The sequence below is a fragment of the Centroberyx affinis genome, unplaced genomic scaffold (assembly GCF_046629955.1).
Source record: "Centroberyx affinis isolate AG114_WGS23_722 - 3 ecotype Tasmania unplaced genomic scaffold, CSIRO-AGI_Caff_v1 ptg003619l_1, whole genome shotgun sequence".
In the NCBI taxonomy this organism is placed as follows: Eukaryota; Metazoa; Chordata; class Actinopteri; order Beryciformes; family Berycidae; genus Centroberyx; species Centroberyx affinis.
The window spans coordinates 36,640-48,397 of record NW_027281533.1 but is presented as its reverse complement, the minus strand read 5'-3'; positions in this window follow the sequence as shown (position 1 = coordinate 48,397).

The following is an 11,758-nucleotide window of genomic DNA, read 5'->3' as shown; positions in this document are numbered from 1 at the left end:
GCAATTGTGAAAAACTGTAAAGGAATTTTGGTTTGCATTTGCATGTTACATTTCCCGTTGGATCCTAACAATTTCGAAAGTCTTGAACGACATTCTAAGAAGTATGTAAAGGCCAGTTTAGACCAAAGATTTGCGACATGATGAAACCGTTTTAGAACGTTGCAGGGAAAAGTTGCAGCAGTGTAAACTGGCCCGTCTCAGCTCGACTCAAGCCGGCTGGTGGCGTCGCCTGTGACTCAGCTTGTCAAGTCGCCAGTGGCTGGTTTTAGAACGTAAGGTACATCACCTGTTTCAACAGCCAATCAGCTCGTAGCAAAGTCAGCTGTAAGGCTAATCTTCCCACCCCTGTGTAATGGGATATATCATACAGAATAGCAGTGGCGGCCTTAGCTATGTTTCACCCGTTTCAACTGAAACGGGCCCCGCCCTCCCACAGGGCCCCCGACTGACATGCAAGCATTGAATAATTCACCCACTTTTTATATATATGTATATATATTGTGGCGAGCTGTGGTTACTTCAATCAAAGATAACGCACCGGACACCGTTTCAAAGCTACCAGCTTTAATTGCAGTTAGAACCAGTTAGCAGTTCAATATTCACAGCAAAACGGTAGGCGGGTCATTTCTTTCACTACAAACATTACTAACGGTGTCAACTAATATGAACTAGTAAATTCTCAAACTAAAGCAAATACACATAATTAAAATAATCTCTATAAGCAATTATTTAGGGTTAAATAATCCTACCAGGTCAACAGTGCATGAATAACAAGCTCTCCAGGCCTGAGCTGTCCACGGTGCTGAATGATCGCGAAGCCCAATTCATTGTAAACAACCCCTATCTGTATATATTTAATATATTGAAGTAATGGCTACGCCTCCGTTTCCCCGTATATATTGTATTTTAGAAATTCTGAATTTCTAAAATACAATATATACTAGATATAGGCTATAATAGATTTTAGAGATTCAGAATTTCTAAAATACAATATACGGGGGAAACGGAGGCATAGACATTACTTCAATATATTAAATAATACAGGCACATTGCCAAACGTGCTTGTGCAACAAAACGGCACAAAGAACTGAGCAATTAAATGATAAAACAATAACGAACTATAAGGTTTAAAAAAAACAAAAACAACATGACAGGCTCTTTCGATCATCGTGAATTTACTGCATGGAATCACACATTTAGCAAATGGATAACATTTGCTAAATGTGAAATATTTGTAGATATATAATGAGCTCTGTCCATTAAATCCTTTTGGGGACGTGCTTTACGCACGGATGTCCCATGGAAATACAGAAGCACAATATTGCGCAATTAATCTTTCAGTTTATCGACAGACAGAATATCTCACGTTTCATGTCCAGGAGCTCTGTCTCATCACACTGTTGTTCTAAAGGTATGCAATCATATGTGTGAAATTACTTTACATGGAGTTTTGATGGCGCTGAGTTGGTCAATGGAAGAAAGGAGGAGAAGGAGAGGGAGAGACTTCACATCTGTCTACCAGCGCCCTGTAGCTTGTCATACTGGTGTAATTTGTGGGTATGTTGCAGGGAGAAAATTGAAAAAAATATATTTTGGTACAATACTCGTTTTTTAGAATTCTGAAAAGGCCTTTACTATTTTGCATGGTAACGTTGTGTGTTTGAGAGAGAGAGAGAGAGAGAGAGAGAGACGCATCTTACTATCCGAATAATGCGCACTTCAAATACTGCGCCAGACTTTAGACCAGGTTTTTGTTGGTCAATGGCGCAATCTCTTTCTGCTGCCTCAAGATAGCAATGCGCCAACAATGTGCCTGACCTCACCTCATTTTAAGACCAACACGCCCATGGGCGCACAGATGGGCGCAAGTACATTTGCTATTTAAACAACGTGGGCGCTGAGCGTGAAAATGACAACTGCGTTTCTCTGTTGAGCTGTCCATGATGCTGAAAGTGCACATAATGCATTTAAGTTGAAGTCCGAAAATATACCATTATTGATGCAAACCAACTTGAATCCTCGCTTTTTTTTCTCTTTTCTCTCTGTTTTTTTTTTTTCCGCACATTAGCTCTTGAAACGGGCCCCCAGATGCTTAAGGCCGCCTCTGCTAGTCGCATTGGTGTAAACTGGCAGGTTTCAGAATGTTGCAGACCCGGCGCATTGCAAGTAATTGCAAGTTTCAACTCATCTCATCTCATCGCAAATCTTTGGTCTAAACTGGCCTTAATATTTGCTGATTAAAAATGGCCACATTCAAATTCCAGTGTGTTAGTTTGGCATGACGCTCTCTCCATACAAGAGAGGACAGCATATACCAGCGCAAGCGCTAAAGTAGCTTTATATCTCTGGTGAGATGCTTTTGATTCTACTGCTAACAACAGTAGTCTGATGTCTGATGGCCTAGCTGTGGTAGGGACAACACAACACTTTTGGAAATTTGACAGCCAAACATGCACCTAATCATGACTCTTGGCTCCATCGTGTGTGTTTGCCATTTTATGGTGAGTGTTGAATACCAGCAGATATTACACTTACACAGTGGTCCCGAGCATGGAGGAAGTCAAAGAGCTCCTCAGTACAGCCCTCCTCAGTCGCAGACCGAGAGCCAACTCTGGTCTCACACTGCTCCAGCCGCTCTCGAGTGTGGACGCAATGCTCTGCCTCTTCACATTTCTGTCACATTGTCTCAAGGGGATCCTAGAATAGAATAATCAACATTAAGTATATGACATTTGATTGATGCACTTCACCAATGCTTCCTACGGATCCAGGAACACATATTTTCAGTATGAGGTGTCATAGTGGAGGCTATCTTGCTTTTTTTTATAAAGGACAAAATTATAACCACCCAACATGGCACTTGAACCCACTACCCTGAAATTGGCCATGCCTCTGCTGGAGAGCAGCGAAGGCGTTCGTAAAAGGAAAAGGGCTGTTGGCATAAGCTAGGGATAGGCGACGTACAGTTTCAAGTGGCCCAACAGTCTCATCTTGAAGAAGATTGGAAAGAGCCATCTTGAGTATTGCGTATTCATGTACAAAGTTGGGGGTTTTCATGTACAAAGTTGCTCACTGGACCGCTATCAAATCTGCAAAAATAAAAACATGGAACTACCGGTGATAACCTTCAAAATAAAACCCTTATTGATGAACATTTGTTGCTATGTTGTTTGAGTAACATGTGCAAGCTACAGACTACATTTAAGGATGAGAATGGTAAATAAAAAGGCAATTGATTTTTCATTTCATTCATTTTTCATTAATTTAATTCTTCCATCTTGCATAAGCATATAGGCCTATGCAAGATGCAGTAAGCTATATATGGCTGCCAAAACATCAGACACTTACTCAAACTCAAATGTTAGTCTATACCACACCACTTGGAGGGATATCATGAAGAAGTAAATTTTAACCTATAGCAGGGCAATATGGCCTCCAGCGTACCTAGCATCAGTCAATTGTCATTTTTTAGATAGTAGACACGAGTCTACCTTTCTTTTTCAAATCTCAAACCTGTGATGTTGTCAAGATATAAAACCTGGAGCTGCTCCATTGCTGATAGGAGGCTGATGCTGTAGATCCACGGTGTTCATTTGAGTGTTTACAGCCTGGACAAATGAGCTGTGCTCAATTACAGCTCTATTATTTCTAAACCAGAAAACATACCCAAATCCCTCTAATTGCTCTTCATTCTCTATGGAACAGCTCCTAATTTACATCCTGATGGCATCACTAGTTTACATTTCAGTTTTCTGGTTTCTGGCTTTGGGACAGATGCTCATATTCACAAATATTGACTGGTCTGTCTCATAACATAAAATACAAATGAATTCATGAGTGGTATTTTGCTTTATTTTCTGCCAAGTACCAGGTGTCAGCCACTCCTTGTTCTTCTTTTCTCTGTAGCCCAAGATCTTGGTAGCTGTCTCAACATAGATGTTCTTGATGGTTTCCCATTTGGTGTGGATATCAGGGTCCTCATCAGTTGAATCAGCCAGGGCACCAAGAGCACCGAAGCGATTTCTCAGCTCCAACACAAACTCTTTGCTGATATTCTGACATTTCAGTTTGCCAGTGTCGAGTTGTCTCCTGCGTTGACCCTGCTGTTTTACTTTCCGGAGTTTCAGCCTGATGTTAGCTGTCACCAGATAGTGGTCACTGTTGGCATCCGCACCACAACAAACTCTAACATCTTGGAGAGACCTGCGCCACTTCCTGTTGATTAAGATGTGGTCAATCTGGTTAGTTGTAAGATGATCAGGTGACCTCCAAGTGAGTTTGTGGATGTTCTTATGTGGGAAGTTGGTACCACCAACTATGCAGTTGTTCTCGAGGCAGAAGTCAACAAGGCACTCACTATTGTTGTTCCTCACACCACAGCCATGGCTCCCTATAGCTCTGTCACAGTTGTCATTATCGGCTCCAACCTTGGCATTCATATCACCTATGATCAGTAACATATCGCGTTAAGGGACCTTGGAGACAGTTCGTTGTAGCTCCTCATACCAGTCATCGTTGTCCTCTTTCTCAGCTTCATTTGTTGGTGCATAGCATTGTATGATGGTCAGTTTGCAATGTTTGGAATTGAAGCGAGCTCTGATCATTCTGTCACTTACAGGTTCCCATTCTACCAAGGTTTTTGCCTTTTCTTTGGAGACTATGAGAGCCACACCGTGTATGTGCTTGTCTATGTTGAGACAGCTACCAAGATCCTGGGCTACAGAGAAAAGAAGAACAAGGAGTGGCTGACACCTGGCACTTGGCAGAAAATAGAACAAAGAAAACAACTTAAGGCCAAGATGCTGAACACCAAGTCACTGAGGCTCCAGAAACAGGTCCAAGAGGCCTATAAGACCAAGGATAAGGAGGTCAAAAAGAGTGCAAGGAATGGCAGAAAGGCCTTTGTTGAGATGCTAGCCTGCAAAGCAGAATGGGCAGCTAGAAGAGGCGAAATTAGTGTTGTATACAAAATCACCAAACAACTCTGTGGCAAAAACATCAGCCAATCTGCTCCTGTAAAAGACAAGGATGGTAACAACCTCTTAACAGAGAGCTAACAGGCAGCGAGATTGGTGCAGCACTTTCGTGAAGTCCTCAACTGCCCTGAACCAGAACATCCTGCTAACCCCACACCTGCAGATAACATACTGTTGAGGAAAAAGTTCTTGAGTCAGAGGTTCGTCTAATTTGAATATATATTTATTAATAGGAGTCTCATGAGAGGAAGAGATGCACACAGCTCATAGGCTACATACACTTCTTCCAAGAGGAATAGAAAGACCAGTCTTTTATGCACCGTATCTTCCAAAGATGTACAGGGTGTGCTAACATTAGAACAGATAAGTTAGGGCTTCCACAGACATCTCGGGGACATCCAGGAGCCACTCTGATAACAAGACCTCAGTCACAGAAAGTTATGGAACAAGGGTCACAGTTCATACATGCATGTAAAATTTTCTTCCACAGTCCCCCCTTGTTGATTATAAAATAAATAATACAAAGTTAAAATTTAACTAACCTCCCACATGCCCTAGGAGTTCTGTCCGCCAGTCCCAAACGAACTGATCAAAAATTACCAAGAATTTATAATTCCTCGGACAGAGGTCCTAAGTCACGTGACCAGCATAAGGCCAAACATCCCCCTCACACTGGACATGAGTAGGGTAAAAGACCTCATGCGGCAAGCTACTCTATTTTCAAAATTACAAACATTTAGGTAAAACCTCAAACATTCATACAGAGGAGAAAAACCCAAATGTTATATTTTGCCAATCTTCAGAAATTATACATTCAGAATGAAAATTTAAATCACACATTATAAAATGATAACATAATACTTCAACCCACACACATCATAATATCATTATCAACACGATTCTTGTAACACTCAAATCAAGAAGCAAAATCAAATCCAAATCACATTAAGAACATCAAATCAAAGTTATTCTGAAAACACTTTTGTCAACACCAAAGTTAAGCTTATGATTTGTAAGGTAAAGCCTGAAATTCAGCCTGAAAGCAATTAAGATGCATCCTACTCTATATACGCAGTTAGAGAGCAAGCCTCAATCAATATGAATAATATAGATTATTCCGCCCTCACTAGAGTGTTGAGATGCTGACTAGCTTGGCAGATAGCTAACAGGTTTCTTCCATAAACATCCAAGCTAGTCAGCATCTCAACACTCTAGTGAGGGCGGAATAGTGAAAAGACATATGTTGTTTAGGGATTAGGAGAAAATGAACAGAAAAGAAAAAACAGCAGTTGGCATTGTTACTATGGAAACCAAACAATAACAACGGCACACATACAGCACGGACAGGCGATTCCATCAGTTCTCTTAAAGGGGCAGCACACTCCCTGCCTGGTATAATGAGTTATACCACTATTTACCTTTGAGAAGCAGCACAACTTCTGAAACAGGTCGTGAATACACCTTAGGGGTGCCCTCCTTTACCACTCGTACCTCCACCTTGCGGACTCTATTGTCTTGACCTGGAAAGGTATTCACTATAAGTCCAGTGGGCCATTCATTTCTTTTGGCTTGGCTGTCCTTTAGGAGTACAACATCTCCAATCTGCAGGTTAGGCTGGTCTGCCTGCCATTTTCGTCTTGGTTGAAGTGTTGCGAGGTATTCTTGACGCCATCTTCTCCAGAATGAATCTGCGAGGCTCTGGACTTGCTTCCATTGTTTTCTGTAGAGGTCGCTGAAGTCAAGGTCTCCTGGAGAAGCAGACACTGTGTCTATCTTTTGCGTTAGAAGCATCGCAGGTGTGAGTACAGCTGGCATATCTGGATCTGATGACACAGGAACTAACGGCCGAGCATTCATTATAGCAGCGACCTCTGCTATAAGGGTCACAAGAACTTCATGTGAGAGACTGGGGGAGTGCACTTTAAGCAGCATGGCATCTAAGATGCGGCGAGCGATTCCTATCATTCTTTCCCACACTCCTCCCATGTGGGAAGAGTGGGGCAGATTGAAGTCCCAAGTGCAGCCATGGTCTCTGAGGTAAGACTGAAGCTCCGGATCTTCTGTTTTTATCCCGAGTTCTTTGCAGGCGCCAACAAAGTTTGTTCCACGATCTGAACGAAAGAGCTTTGCTGAACCCCTGATTGCAGTGAATCTTCTAAGCGCATTTATGAAGCTTGATGTCGATAGAGACTCGACTACTTCAATATGTACTGCTCTTGTGACCAAACAGGTAAACATGACGGCCCAACGTTTGGCCTCTGAAAGACCTCCTCTGGTTCGACGAGCACAGACGTCCCACGGCCCGAACACATCCAATCCGACATGCGTGAATGGAGGAGCTTGAGTAAGACGATCGACAGGTAAGTCAGACATTTTTTGTTTTTCCATTTTTCCTCTTAGCTTCCTGCAGGTCACACACTTGTGTATGATGCTTGACACCAATCTCTTTCCTCCTAGGATCCACAGCCCAGCAGACCTGACAGCTCCCTCTGTGATGTGTCTACCTTGGTGTGCAACCTGTTCATGGTAATACTGCACCAGCAATGTAGCGATGTGATGGTTTTTAGGGATGATTATGGGATGTTTCTCTTCCCAAGAGAGCTCAGCTGATGATATACGGCCACCAATCCTCACTACACCATCTGTATCCAGGATGGGATTCAGTTTTCTGAGAGGGCTGCATTTTGAGACTTCTCCTTTGGACAGGCTCTTGATTTCTTCTTTGAAGACCTCCTGCTGCACACTGCGGATGATTACCGTTCTTGCCTGCATAAACTCATCTGCTTTTTGCGTGCCCACCTCTGGAGCTCCAGAACAGGATTTGACTTTCTGGATGAGTTTGGCTATCCCTCGGGTAAGTAGCTTCCAGCTGGAGAAGCGTTTGAATCTCTGTGATCCAAGCGACATTTCAGAGGCTTTAGTAGCAAAGGTTGCAATTAGTGGACGCACCTCTTCATCTGAGTCAGGCTCAACAATCTCGAAGGATTCTGGCTGAGAAGGTGCATTTCTGTCATGTTTTCTCAGGATGGCAGGTCCTGAGAACCAGTTTGTATCTTTCAAGAGTGCAGCTGGTACAGGTCGTGTACCGTGGTCTGCAGGATTGTGTTCTGTGTTGATGAAGTGCCACTGTTCTGGACGTGTTGACTTCCTGATGCGTGTGACTCTGTTGGCAACGTATACATAGAACCTCCGCTTGGTGTTGTAAATGTACCCTAACACGACTCTGCTGTCAGTGTAGAACTTCACTGAGTGTATTTCGACGTCTAGCTCATCCACAAGCATGTCTGCTAGTTCGACTGCCAGCACAGCCGCACAAAGTTCCAGACGGGGGACAGTATGGGGGTGTCGTGGAGCCAATTTGGATTTCCCCATGCAGAATCCAACATGAATATGTCCCTCACTATCGACTGCCCTGATGTAGGCCACTGCGGATATTGCCACGGTGGATGCGTCTGAGAAGACACACAGTTCTCTGTGCTGTGTGGAAAGCAGGGAAACAGGTAAGTATGGCCTTGGAATCTGAAGCTGTTCGAGTGCCATGAGTGAGTCTTTCCACAACTTCCACTGTGTCTCTTTTTCAGCTGGCAACGGAGCATCCCATTCACAGTTCTCTGTGCAAAGCTCTCTGACTAGACCTTTGCTTTGCATTGTTATAGGTGCCACAAATCCCAATGGGTCATATAGGCTGTTGACTGTCGAGAGAACACCTCTTCTAGTGAATGGCTTCTCTACTCGAGATACAGAGAAGGTAAAGCAGTCAGTTTGCAGGTTCCAATTGAGCCCTAAGCTGCGCTGCAGGGGCAAGGGATCCACACCTAGCTCCAAGTCCTTCAGCTCCTTAGCGCGTTCCTCAGGAGGAAACGCCTCCATCACTGCGTTACTGTTGGAAGCTATTTTGTGCAGACGGATGTTTGAGTTAGCTAACATTTCTCTTGTCTTTTTCAGGACGTGGATGGCTTCATCGTCGGTGGAGAATGAGGTAAGTCCATCATCAACGTAAAAATTCCTTACAGTGAACTGCTTTGCCTCCATGCCATATTCTTCTTGTTCTTCCAAGGCTGCTCTTCTCAGGCCATATATGGCAATGGCAGGAGAAGGGCTGTTGCCAAACACATGAACAGTCATGCGGTACTCTGTGATCGTTTTGTCAGGGTCGTTGTCTTCAAACCAGAGGAAACGCAAGAAGTCGCGGTGGTCCTCACGGACAATGAAGCAGTAGAACATTTGTTCTACGTCAGCTGTTATGGCAACTGGTTCCCTGCGGAAACGAGTGAGGACTCCCAGGAGTGTATTGTTCATGTCTGGGCCACTTAACAGGACGTCATTAAGGGAGATGCCATCATGTTTGGCGCTGGAGTCAAACACTACACGTATTTGACCTGGCTTGCGTGGGTGGTAAACTCCAAAGATTGGTAAGTACCAACACTCTTCTTCTCGGTCGAGTGGCAGAGCTGGTTCGGCGTGACCTGACTCAAACATCTTCTGCATGAAGGTAAGAAAATGTTGTTTCATGTCTGGCTTTTTTTCAAGCATGCGGCGTAAGGATGCAAGACGTTTGGTTGCTTGTTCTCGATTATTGGGGAGCTTGCGTCTTGGCAGTTTGAAGGGTAGAGGTGCCACCCAACTATTTGAATCATCCATAAAGACTTCCCTATCCATTATTTCGAGGAAAGCTTGATCTTCCACAGACATGGCAGGAGTGTCGTCATGTGGTGTTCTCTGAAACACTCCTTTTCCAAGACTGTCGGTTTCATCAAGGAGGTCAGTTGTCTCAGGGGTGTTTGAAGGGAAGTGGTGAGGCATAGGAGTGTCAAACTTCTCTCTGACGTGGATGCTGTTAGTGCAGGGGTCGAAGAGAGATGTGCGCCCATTGCTTAATACACTGGTCCGATAAACATTAACACCAGCTGGTTTGTGGGCTCTTCCGAGGCAGACTTCTCCTATAATCACCCAGCCAAGGTCGAGACGCTGAGCGTAGGGTGCATCGAGGGGTCCATTACAATGTTCGCGGACTTTGTGCACTCGTGGTATGTCTCGGCCAAGGAGAATAAGGATATCTGCATTAGGGTCTAGAGCTGGGATCTTGTCCACTACTCGGCTGAGGTGCATATAGTGACTGGCGATCTCAGGTGAGGGGATCTCAGACCTGTCATCTGGGAGCATATCACACTCTATTAGAGTGGGGAGTGGAACATGAGTTTTGCCATCTAATGATTCAATAATGTAGCTGTTAGCTCGCCTCCCTGCAGTTTCAATGACTCCCGAGCATGTCTTCAGGGTGTATGGTGCCGTATCTGCCGTAACGCCAAATAGCTCGAAGAACTCTGTCTTTGCCAGGGACTTATTGCTCTGCTCATCGAGGACAACATAGGTTTTGATAGCTCTCTCTCTCTGGCCTGCTGGATAAACTCTGACGAGACAGATTTTGGAGCATGATCTTGAATTGAATGCACTCCCACAGATGTCAGTGCATTTTGAGATAACAGGAGGAGTGGTGTTTTCCTGTTGCTCCCCGCCTTGATCTCCTGTGGTTGTAGAGGCCCCAGATTGCCATGGAGCCGGCCCTGGATGTAGCGCGGTAGGGTGGCTGTCACTGTTGCATTCTGTGCATTGAACATTCTTGTTGCAGTATTTAGCCAGATGACTGGATGACGCACAGCATCTGTAGCAAATGTTATTATCTCTGAGGTAGGTTTTTCTCTCATCCAGGGGTTTGCTCCTAAAAGTACGACATTTTCTCAGGGGATGTGGCTTGTTGTGTAATGGGCATTGCTTGTCCGGGTCAACCACCTTTCTTCCTGAGAGGCCATCATGGCTGCCATCAGAATTGATTGAGACCTCTGTCCGTCTGACAGACACTGGTGTTCGGATGTTGGGTTTAAAGGGTTTCTCCGTCTTGGGCATAGTTGGACCACTGTTGAGTAGAGGAGCAAAGCTTGGATCATTGAGGGTCTTGGCTTGGTCACAGACAAACTTCACAAAGAAGGGGAATGGTGGGTAAGATGCTCGATGATCTTCCTTGTAGCGTGACGCTAGGGAGACCCACTTGTCAGACAGGTGGTATGGCAGCTTTTGGACAATTGGAGTGATGCCACGAGATGTGTCCAGGTAACTAAGACCAGGTAAGAATCCATCTGCTCTGGCTGCATCAAGTTCCAAAAGAATGTCTCCCAGCTCTCTCAGCCTTTGATTGTCTTTGTTTGCGATTTTTGGAAAATCATCAACTTTCTTCAGAAGTGCATTCTCTATTGCTTCAGGCGATCCGTAACAGTCCTCCAGCCTTTGCCACACCATGTTGGCACCTGCCGCTGCGTTGTGGATGTGCACTGCTCTCATTCTCTTTGCCTGCTCAGATGATTTTGGTCCAAGCCATTTACAGAGGAGATCTAGTTCTTCCCTCGCTGTCAAGTTCAAGTCCTCCGTGGAACTGAGGAAAGATGCTTTCCAGGCCCAGTAGTTTTCTGGATGATCATCAAACTTTAATAGCCCAGAGCTCACCATTTCACGACGTATTAAGTACTTGGCTAAGTCTGCTGTTGCGCATGAGTTGGTTTCATTGGCTCTGGGGGTTGAAGTTGAGTGTGGCTGGAGGGGTTGACAATCATTGCAGAATGGTCTGCTGTGTGACTGCTCTCTGTGTCTGTAGGTGTCTCTGGATGGACATGGCTTGTACGGACTTTGCGCGGGCTCTTGCTGGAGGTAGGCGTTTCTGGATGGGCTTTGGGTGTATGGATGATTAGGAGAGATGACATCCTGTCTGAATGTACGCTGAGCAGGTAATC